We start from the raw sequence: 12,370 nt of genomic DNA on the forward strand, positions 1-12,370 counted from the left end.
CAAAGCGGCAAAGTGGTGGCTGGCTTGCGATTTACTGTCGACTTGGGAGAACGATTTCCCAGCTTCGCAGCGTGGCAACTCAACCCGGCAGCTGGAATTTGGCGGAGTCGAATACATATTTGATGACGAGGTTTGGGGGACTTTGGTAAACCGGTGAAAATCAATTTTCACTCTACCCTTCGCCCCACTGTGTGTGACTTCCGATTTGTCGAAACCGAACTGTGAGAGGCTAAGTGTGAATATCGATTATGGCGGTTTGCACCGTTGGAATTCATTGAGAACGCTCGTTTCCGTTGATCCATTGCGAAATAACCGTATGGATTGCAGCTTGAGCTTGAAATTTCGATTGAAAATAGTTCTGCTGGCGTAATTTGAAGGTGCTTTCGGGGATGGGAATGATTTTTGTATGCGTACGAATATAGGGCCGTATTAAAGGAGCTTCGACGAGCAACTCGTTTCTTTTGAAGTATATGAGCGAGTCGAGGCGACTTGACTTCTGTAATAGGGCCCATATTTTAATCGCAATATGAAAGTGAATCGGATTATTTACCAGATTTTATAATCCATACACGGTTTAAGTTCACAAGACCGTGGTTGCAAAAAAAATCCTAACGGAATCAATGTAGGGAGAATAAAAATGTTTCAATCACAATCGAACAACCTGATTACGACATAATCCAGTTATAATATTACAACTTCCGTTCTTCTTGGTTAATTTTTTTCTGGACAAGAATGGTTGGTTTATGTTTAGGATTTGAAATTTGTATATGGATTGAAATTTGGATTTAAATATGAATATGGATATGGTTTTGGATCAAAACTAATATTTGGATTTGGATTTAAATTTAATTCTAAATTTGGTTCGATTCTTGATTCAAATTTGAATTTGAGTTTGGATTTCGATAAGGATTTGAAACAAGAATTTGATTTTTATGTTAGATCTTGATTTGAATTTGAGTATAGAGATTTATATATGAACTTCATAGAGATTTGGATTGGGATTCGGATTAAGATTTCAATTCGGGTATTCAGAATATAGGGTAATTTAGGGTTAGGATTCCAATTACGACCCGAATTGGACTGAAAAGAAATTTGGACTTCAGTTAGGATTGTGGTCTCAATTGTGACATTTAGATTAGGATCCGGAATTAGACAACAGGGTAGCCAGAAGATTCTCAATTCCGATTTCCCGGCTTTCCTGGTTAACAGTTAATGTTTTTCCCGGTTTTGAAACGAAAAAATAGATGATTTCAACAACGTTTATTTATTAATAAAATACAATTGGGTGAGAATTTTATTTTTTTTATTATTTAATTTTTGAACTGGAATAGGGGATATTCGTTCGACCAACATCTATTTACTGCTGATGATTTTCGACTTTCTATTGCTGATCACAAAACACCAGACACAAAAAGCACACTTAGGGCTTTCCGGCACTGTTGAAGACCACAGAACGTGTTCCATGTAACGTGCAGAAAATATCGTAGGCATTTTCTCAAGATTTTAATTAGTTCACTCAACTAAACTCAAAATATAATTTAGAGTCAATGCATGCTTCATGTTTTTAGAATATTTTCACATTATTTTAAATTTATTCTAAGCAACAGCTCTTCAAAAAAACTTTCTGTCATTTCAGACCTATGAATATAAGTTAATTACTGGTTCAATTAAACTGTCAACCAGAGCGATTTGATATTTGTGACTTCCTCTTCCTCTCTCTGGTTAATGTTTTCGGCATTCTATAGAGCCAGTTTTTACTTTTTCAAGCCTTCAAAATATGTTTTAACAAATTTTGAAATGGATTTAGTTGCTTCTGAGCTTCGTAAACGATCATTCCTTGAAAACATTTTCTATCATTTCAAGCCTTGAGAAATTTTATAAATTAATTTTAAGGTTTATTACGTAGTTTAAGTTTAATTAAAGTAGTTGCCTGAAAATAAAATACAGAAAAATCAAAATTTTTTTCTGCCTAACTGTAATTAAGTTTCAAATTTTGGAAATTATTTTATATTGATGTTGTTAAGCACATGCAGGCTTTTTTAAGTTTTATTGCTACGTTGAAACAATTTTTGCCGCTCCAGTCTCAATAAAAAACTTGTTTCGTAAATTAACAACAATTTACAATGATTATAATTTATTACTTTCATAATTAAACTAATTTTCTAAATTTTTGCCCTCAAAGTTTTTGCTGCAAGAACCATTTTTTGCTATTTCTGCTTTAAAATTAAAATCTAATTTCTGACGATTTCGGCCTTCATAACAAACATATTTTTTATCTTTTTCTAGTGTCTAGAAACATTTCACGGCAATTATAGTTAAATTATGAACAATTGTGAGCCCTTCGTTATTAGAAATATTTTTTTCCGGTTTCTAGTTGAAGTTTGTTGTAGTTTTAAAAGGACTTCGTAGCTTTGCTGAATTGGTTTCAAAATTTCGTTTAATTTAAAGTTTCATGGCCTCAAGATTCTTTAAAGATATTTTTAGCTCGGTTTGATATTGCCTTCGTGATATTAGGAAAACTCACTTGACACTATTATCATCCTTAACCCGTAAAGACCCGGGACGGACCTTTTATTTCAAATGCTCGTTCTCAGCACTGGAACGGTCGATTTGGGAAAACTTGGAATTTTATTCAAGGGGAATAGTAGCTCTATGTTTTGGTAAAGGTGCCATCCGTCTGGACCCCTCCCCGTTTTTGTGAGACGCAACCCAAGTAACAATATCAGTTTTATGATGTACTTGAAGAAGTTTTAATTGCTTGTTCTTTAGAACAGGGCATAAAACTTATTATTCTCACAAACTGCTTCTAATCAGCCGTGAAATCCCCATAAGATCAAGGAGGCCCATGCTAGAGAAGGTTCTCAAGGATAGTTCCTAAAGTTTGCTTAAAACTCTATATTTTTATCGATATGTACTCATGATGACATTCAGGAGTTGTTCACAACCATGAAAAAACTCTAACAAATTTCGAAAGTTTTATAAATTAGGTTCGCAACTCTTCTTTCTAGCTTATTTCGCTATGAACAGAATTTATTTTTTATTTACATTGATCAATTTATGAAACAAACCCGATCGATCTACTTCTTCTCCAAAATGAATGTCATCGTAGTCGTCAAATAAAATAGGTAGATAAATCTTCACGTATTTTCAAGTTCATATATGAGAATTTTTAATTGACACGTTCAATTTATACGTGTTATGTGGCAAAAAACGGTTCATCAAATTTTAAGCGCTACATTTTAGCGGTAAGGTCTCCTGAATCCATACGCGATGAAATATTCATTTTAGCATGCAAACATTCTGAGAAAAACCAGTTTAAATTCACCAGAGTACGTATTTTCATGGAAACCTGATTTTCTCAGTCTCCCACGGTAGGTTTTAACTAAGCTCTCCAACTTTCAAGCTCTATGTTTTTAGAATAACGTCTTCTAAATCCAAAGATGGTGAAAGATTTTTTCTAGCATGCACAGATTTGGAGAAAATCAAGTTTTCATAAGAACCCGTACTTTAGTGAATTCAAACTCGTTTTTTCTCTAAATCTGTGCATGCAACAATAAATCCTTCAGCATCTTTGGATTAAGAAAACGTGACTCTAGAAATATAGAGCTTGAAAATTTAAGAGCCAAGTTGAAACCTACTGTGGGAGACTGCGAAAATCAAGTTTCCATGAAAATACGTACTTTGGTGAATTTTAACAGGTTTTTCTCACAACGTTTGCATGCTAAAAAAAATATTTCATCGCGTATGGACTCAGGAGACCTTACCTTACGGGTTAAGTTGCAGGTTTCCAGGTGTATTGTTTGCAAATAATTTTTGCTATGACCCTTTTCATTTTTTCACAAAAATGTCTATGATTTCGTCGCTGCTGGTCTTCGAAAATGTAAATTCTTTGAAATCATTTTCGGACATTTCTAGCCTTAGGAAAGCTTAAGTTACATTTTTTTAATTTTCGCGGTCCAGTTCCGCCACCAGTTTTACTTCCTCATGCGATAGAAGGCACGATCCCAGAAATTGTTCGCCTCAGAAAATCTCCCGGTATCAGCTTGGATTGAATCTAGACAAGTTAGGGTTGGTTGTGAGTGCATCAGGCCATCCTGGAACCATCCAGTGTTTGTGAGATGGCAAAAAATGTGAAGCACGTTGAACTAATATAAACGATTCCAAACATGCAGTAAACGAAAAATAATGTTTAAATTTAACGCAACGAATTTCCCGGTTTGGTATGGAAATTGCCGGTTCGATTTAAATTGGGTTTTCCGGTGTTCCAGATTCGCTGGCCACCCTGAAATAAGGATGTAAAATGGTAGTTGGATTGAAATTGTAATAAGGATTTGGACTTGAATTGAAATCTGACTTGGTGTTCCACGTAAAGGTGGAAATGGAAAAAAATGAGCATGGATTAGAAATCTGATCAAGAGTTAGCTTTGATTGAAATTAGTCTTGGAATTTATGTATTGATTGACATCTTAATTTTTAATTTGATTTATATTTCTATCCAAAATCTGGCAGGATTTGAATTTAGATTAAAGCTTCGTTTGCATTTAACATTTGGATTTTCATTTGAATTTGGACTTGGATTTGGATTTAAATTTGTACGTGTACGTCGAGTTGAAATCAAATTTGAATTTGAATTTGGATATTACTTTGAATTAAAATGTGAGTTTTAAGTGTCAGTTTTGATTTTAATTTGATAAAAATTTGAATTGGAGTTTGGATCGTGATTCGTGCTAGGATTCCGATTAGAACCAGATTTGGGATTTGATGGGAACTTTGAATAGAATTTGAATTGCAATTTAGTTATGACTGTAATTTCGATAGGGATTTGTGTTTGGACTAAGATCAAAATTGAGACCTGGAATGGGATTTGGATATGGGTTTGACCTTCATCGGAATTCATAACGAGTTTTGTGTGAAACATTAAATAGAGATTTTGGATTGAAATTTGGATTTGGATTCGGGCATGAATTGAAAACAGACTGTTTAGGATTTTCTTTGAAAGATAGATTAACATATGGATTGGAATTAGCGGTTTAATTGGGATTTGATTTGGAATTTCGATTAAGATTTGGCTTTGGATTTCGATTCGACATGCATATAAAATTTTAATACTAACGTGAAAAGGAAATGAATGAAAAATTAAACATGGATCTGATTTTCAATTATGGATAGATGTGGCTTTAAATGAAATTAAATTTGGAATTTATATGTGGATCTAAAACTTAATTCTAAGCTTAGTTCATACGTGCAGCAAAAATTTGTCAAGATATGAATTTGAATTTGTACTTCCAGTTGCATTCGAATTTGAATTTGGATTTTTGATTTGAGTTTTTAAAGTTGGACGTCGACCTGAATATGCACTTGAATTTTAATTTTGATACAAATGTTAGATTTTGATTTCAACAATTGTGTCTGGATTCTGATTTGAAATCTCTAGATTTGAAATTGGGATTTTAATTTAAATTTGGAAAGGATTTGGATTAGAACCATGATGACCAGAATTGATTTTTTTTAGGAATTAGCTATGGAACTAATAATTTTCATAGCTAAACCCTAAAAAATCGGACTCGAAATACAAATCAATTGATTGCGATTTGCATTGCATTTAGATTGGAATCGGAGTTTAGATTTGAACTAGCAATTTGTTGAAGGTTTGGCCTAGGTTGTTTCCTCATCTGAGACTGGAATTGGAATTTGCATATAGTTTTGTGGAAAAAAAATTAAATTTTGATGTTGACATAAAAGTTGTGATGGGTAAAGTTGAACATTTCGAAAGTCTGAATGGATAAAAAAGTGCACATGGATTTATGATTCAAATCTTGCAATTATTGGAACTGTGTTCCGTATTGACAAATGGATTGAGATTATGATGTTAAAAAGCAAAACCTTGGTGCTGCATTCTGATTCGGAACTTGACCTTCTGTTTATTATACACAGACTTCGCAGCCAACTGTTTAGTGTAAAGGACAATTGCGGAGCTAGCGTTACGATCCTACAGACACTAGCAGTCTCTCCCGAGCCGAGACTCGAACCTACGACGACTGGCTTGTTAGGCCAGCATCATACTTCGAGACCAACTGGAAGGAAGGATTATGATCTTAAACTTAATTTAAATTTCTTTTTGAAATTGTGGTAGGATTTGAATTTTGATTCGCATTCAAATTTGGATGTGGGCTAGGAATTGGAATTAAATTTACTTGTTGAATTGGATTTACAATTGAATTGCAATCTCAAGTTGAGTTTAAATTTGAATTTGGTTTTCGATTAGGATTTGAATTTATGTATCGACTTCGTGTTGAATTTGAATTTGATAAATATTTGGATTGAGTTTTCTATTAGGATGCGGAATAGGGATTTTGATTAGGATTTCAATCAAGATTTCAATTGGGATTTGATGAAAATTTAAAATTGGATTTAGATACGACTTTACATTTGATTGCGAATTGTGTTGAGATTTAGATCAATATCCAGAGGATGAAAAATCAGAAATGGAATATTTGATTAATAATTGGGTTCGAATTAAGACTGAAAATTGATTGATTAATATTTGCATTGGAAGTTGGACTAAGATTCGGATTGGTATTTAAGTTTGGTTTGAAATTTGAGATATGGCATGGGATTTCGATTGCATGAGATTGAAATTAGGGCTCGTTAAATGGAGTTTTCGGTATACTCATTTTTTGAACAAAATCTGTTGGAAAATTGTGTATGTAATATATATTAATTTTCCAAATAAATCTCATTCAGCTGTGATAGTTTTGTTTGAATTAATTTTTTTTGAGACGTAACAAATATGTTAAGAGATTGATTTATTTGATTTATTTCCCATATACTCGATAGTCTTGTATGAATTAATTAGTGTCAATTATTTCAAAGAAGGATTTTCCGCCTGATTACGAAACAGCTCTATATCAATACAAATTTAAATTATTGTTGACTAATTAACCGCCATTTGGCTCAATAGCTAAATATTACCGTACTATTGTGTTGGTCTCTGGATTAGATTTGGAATTAATTTACGATCTGAAACATAAGATTTGAGAATTTGGTTTTGGTATTAGGATTCTGAATTTCACTTGCATTGAGATTTTGGTTGAACTTTAAATGGAGATTTTTTATTGAATTAATTAATTTTTAGATTGAAATAAATAATTTGATTTTGAATGATGTGATTAGATTTGAATTTAAGAGGAACGATTAATGAATGAAGGCGACCCCCCTGTTACATCCTGCTTATTCGAACTGACGAAACTGAGAGTGCAGTAAATCCCTTCTCTCTCCGAACGCCCACAGAGTACGGAGATGGAAAAACAACTAGTCTCGACAAAGTCCCGAAGATGGGCGGTAGCAGCCCGAAACCGGTCGACTAAAAGGAAAATTTTAATGCGTTTTTTATGTTGTAAGAACAATAAGTGTTGTTTGTCTGATCTCGCGTCGCGTCGGTGATCGTCGGTTCTTACGTTGCACAAAACATCGAAAATACAGTTTGAATTTTAGTTTGAAATTTTAATTTTAATTTTACTGTGAACGTAGATTTCGGTATAAATTGGAATCCTGATTTGAATTTGAGTTTGGATAATGATATTAGTTAAAGCTTCAAATTTATGCTTCGATTACGACTTTAGTTTTTAGATGGATTTATATTTGATTCAAATTTCAATTTGTATTGAAAATTGTATTCAGACTTGGGTTGGAATCCGGGATGGATTTCAATTAGGACCAGAGCTGCGATTTGAATTTGGTAATATCGATTGCGACTTGTTTTGGAATTTGAATTAGGGTCCAGGGATTTGTGATGGGATTTGAATTGCAATTTAAATTGATCTCATTTTTATTTAATTGCAATTAAATCGAAATCGTTGCCTTTAATGTTCCTATTTCCGAGTCACTCAATCGCTACCCGTTCTGAATTTATACTATGTTATTACAATATTCATTTTTATTGAGATTAAAGCAAAAATTGAAAAGGTAACAAAAAATTATCAGACGAATTAAAAATACTATGAAACTTTTGCATAGTCAATTACCTTTAAAGTTTACGCAAACGGAACAAGAACAATACCTGGAAGAAAAAAAATAACATTTTTAGTACCAAGCATCTCTGTTGAAATCAGTAGTAAACAACAACCTAATAAAATCGTTCACCTAAATGCCAAACAAGAAATATGCATGACACATAAACACCCGAATTGGGTCTTCCCGATGGCTGAATGCATTCGTAGTTTAACGGGAACAGCGATATGCTTGGCTAGAATTAGTCCGAAAGCATTCACACGAATACCCAGCGGCTACGCACGATTAATTGATTCACGGTCGGTGCCGCAGTATAAAGTCATCATTACGTCATCATGTACAGACTCCATGGGATGACTCAGATTTTATACATTCATCAGATGAGAAGATTCAATCATTTATAGTTGTGCATGCGACTCTAGGGACATGTTTGTGAACCGCGGCATTGTAATAATGTACGCTCGAAAGTATCGAGCGCTGTAATTATTCAGTTTTCATAAAGAAGCACTGTAATTATTCAGTTTTCATAAAGAAATAATTTAAAGTAGAAGTGAAGCAAAGATCCGTGTTTGTTTTCATTACTAGTCACATTCCATAAAATTTCAAATGAAATTTGTACCCTAAAATGGAGAAACCGTTAAGCTAAAACTATTCACCGTCGCTCTTTAAGAATCCAACCACAACGAATTGCATCAACGATTACCGCACTATATTTTTACTTAGAAAATCGCAATCACAGATCACGTACGATTGTGATGTTTTCAAGGCTGAACTACGCATATTATTTTCGCCCAAGTTCGCTGCCTACACCAATCGGATTTAACACTCCGGGCCAAACCACGCTGCTGTAACAAACCGTCACACAAAACCAATTTACATTCCAAACAGCAAAAACCGGTTTGGCCACCAGATTCCGACTCTCGTCGGGAGGCCTCGCGACGAGCTGTCGAGATTGCTGTTATAATGTGGCACTATACTTTTTATTATACACATCGGGTTCATCTGCCACGGTTTCCACGAATGTCGTTTTCTGTTCAGCGCGGGGAAAATGTACACGAAAGGATGAAAGGCGACGTTCCATTGAAAGAGACTTCCATCAGAAAGGGTGTTTTTCGCTTGGTTAGACAGCGGCCGCATAACTGAAAGCCGCTTTTTCCATTTTCCTTCCCTTCAACTTGTGGCCTTTAAATTTGAGAATCATTAATAGTTATTAACGGTTTAAGGATTCCCAGCGTCCGAAGTTGTAACAACGCAATCATTATTCTCAAGCGGCAAGTGCCGCGGCCGTAAAGGTTTCGAAACTCTCTTTCTGTCCATTTTTGCTGACACTGACAGCGCTCACCAATCAGTCGCCGCTACCTGGCAGTATGAAAAGCCATCACGGATGGAAGCACTGACCGGCTAGCTGACTAACCGACCGATGCAACATAATGGTTCCATCCGAGCACGTTCGTGACATCCAATCATTCTGAACTGAAGTTATGAAATACCCTACTAAACGGATTAGACCCCAAATTGCAGTGCTATGCTGCGATGAGACACAGGACAACGACGAACCGCACACATAGCAGTAATAATAATAAATAGTTACAAACGACCAATCAAGCGAGGATAGCGATAATGTGCCTCCGTTGACCGCATCTGAGCTCCCGTCCAGCAGCTGCGGTTTGGCAATATGTCTGTTGGTTTTGCCTCTCGGGGCCTTCGCTTCGCCCGGCCCGATATGGTTTTGTTTACACTGCTCATCATCGTGTCATGGAAACTGAGATTGGACCAAAGTATGGAAATTGTTGAGTGTACTCGTGGGATATTTTTTCTGCCTTCTCCGTTTTCGAAAGCTTAGCTCGGTTGCAATTGAAATTATCACCTGGAGGAATGCGAGCTATTTCGGCAGAGCAAGTGCGAATGATTTTGAAATGGTTTGTGGAGTGACTCGGAATCATACAACAGAATCCACACCAGAATGGCTGTCATAAAAGATAGACATTGTTTACTCAACCCAACGTGCTAATTCACGTCAATAATAATGATTAACGTAAACTTTTAATGGAAAATGTCTTAATGCGTCACTCAGAAAGCTACAGCCTCTGCGTTGTAATCATAAAATGTTAGGAACTTCCAGCTCCCTAAGCTGATGTTACCATTGTTAAAAACCTCTCGGTGTTTTTGACATATTTTACATACCAAGTATGTAAAATTTTTGTTATTTTTGACATCTCGATAATTTTAGCATTTCAAAAATTTTTGACAATTTTTTAACATTTTTTAACATTTACGACATTTTTTACTTCTTCAACATTTTTGATATTTTTTTCGTTTTAGAGCTTTCAGACCTTTCAGACATTTTAGACATTTTAGATATTTTAGACATTTCGGGCATTTCAGACATTTTAGACATTTTTAACATTTTAGATATTTTACACAATTTAGGCATTTTAGACATTCGAGACATTTGAGACTTTTGAGACATTTTCGACACTTTAGACATTTTAGACATTTTAGACCTTCTAGACATTTTAGACATTTGAGACATTTGAGACATTTTAGATATTTTAGACATTTTAGACATTTTAGACATTTTAGACATTTTAGACATTTTAAACATTTCAGACATTTAGACATTTTAGTTATTTTAGACATTTCAGACATTTCAGACATTTGAGACATTTGAGACATTTGAGACATTTGAGACATTTGAGACATTTTAGACATTTTAGACATTGTAGACATTGTAGACATTTTAGACATTTTAGATATTTTAGACATTTTAGAAATTTTAGACATTTTAGACATTTTAGACATTTAAGTCATTTTAGACATTTTAGACATTTTAGACATTTTAGACATTTTAGACATTTTAGACATTTTAGACATTTTAGACATTTTATACATTTTAGACATTTCAAACATTCTAGAAATTTTAAATATTCTATTCTTTCAGACATTTTAGACATGTTAGATATTTTGGACATTTTAGAATTTTAGATATTTTAGACATTTTAGACATTTTAGACATTTTAGACATTTTAGACATTTTAAACATTTCAGACATTTAGACATTTTAGTTATTTTAGACATTTCAGACATTTCAGACATTTGAGACATTTGAGACATTTGAGACATTTGAGACATTTGAGACATTTTAGACATTTTAGACATTGTAGACATTGTAGACATTTTAGACATTTTAGATATTTTAGACATTTTAGAAATTTTAGACATTTTAGACATTTTAGACATTTTAGACATTTAAGTCATTTTAGACATTTTAGACATTTTAGACATTTTAGACATTTTAGACATTTTATACATTTTAGACATTTCAGACATTCTAGACATTTTAAATATTCTATTCTTTCAGACATTTTAGACATGTTAGATATTTTGGACATTTTAGAATTTTAGATATACTGTCACTTTGGTCATTCTAGATTATTGATATTTTTGGCATAATTAACATTTCAACACAATGGACATTTTTGTAGTTTTTGTCATTTTTTTATTTTTGTAATTTTTTTTATTTTTGTAATTTTTGTAATTTTTGTAATTTTTGTCATTTTTGTCATTTTTGTCAGTTCTGTCATTTTTGTCATTTTTGCGTTTTTTGTCATTTTTGTTATTTTTGTCATTTTTGTCATTTTTGTCATTTTTGTCATTTTTGTCATTATTGTCATTTTTGTCATTTTTGTCATTATTGTCATTTTTGTCATTTTTGTCATTTTTGTCATTTTTGTCATTTTTGTCATTTTTGTCATTTTTGTCATTTTTGTCATTTTTGTCATTTTTGTCATTTTTGTCATTTTTGTCATTTTTGTCATTTTTGTCATTTTTGTCCTTTTTGTCATTTTTGTCATTTTTGTCATTTTTTGTCATTTTTGTTATTTTTGTCCTTTTTGTCCTTTTTGTCCTTTTTGTCCTTTTTGTCCTTTTCGTCCTCTTTGTCTTTTTTGTCCTTTTTGTCCTTCTTGTTATTTTTGTACTTTTTGTCCTTTTCGTCCTTTTTGTCCTTTTGGTTCTTTTTGTCATTTTTGTCGTTTTTGACATTTAAGACATTTTGGACATTTTGGACATTTTGGACATTTTTGCCGTTTTCACTTTTTTTACATCTTTGACATTGCTCACAATTTTCCATATTATTTTATATATTTAAGTTTGGATCGGAAGTGTTGCCAGTTTATTGGAAATCCATGGAAAGTAAGCTTTTTTTATTATTTTGGAGTTTTATTTTTCAAATGTAGAATTTCCAGCGGGGGCCTAGTGTGGTTGGTAACGTCTCCGCCAACCACGCTCGACGCCTGGGTTCGAATCCCACCGCCGACATAGGTGTCGATGGTTGTGAGGTGGCGTGATTCACTCACAA

The 12,370-nt window shown here is 33.5% G+C and overlaps 1 protein-coding gene across 6 annotated transcripts in view; it reads right to left on the bottom strand.

Moving 5' to 3' along the window:
- LOC129720805 (putative ferric-chelate reductase 1 homolog) overlaps positions 1-12,370 on the bottom strand; it is a 68,499-nt gene that overhangs the window by 39,526 nt on the left and 16,603 nt on the right. Inside the window, exon 1 of one of the 6 annotated variants that reach the window (XM_055672561.1) lies at positions 8,025-10,813. The exons of 4 other annotated variants lie outside the window; for them this stretch is intronic. The gene's annotated coding sequence lies outside the window, so the exon portion shown is untranslated. Of the gene's footprint in view, positions 1-8,024; positions 10,814-12,370 lie in introns of those variants that run through there. One more of the 6 variants, XM_055672564.1, reaches the window with a different exon arrangement.

The sequence above is a fragment of the Wyeomyia smithii genome, chromosome 2 (genome assembly GCF_029784165.1).
Source record: "Wyeomyia smithii strain HCP4-BCI-WySm-NY-G18 chromosome 2, ASM2978416v1, whole genome shotgun sequence".
Classification (NCBI taxonomy): Eukaryota; Metazoa; Arthropoda; class Insecta; order Diptera; family Culicidae; genus Wyeomyia; species Wyeomyia smithii.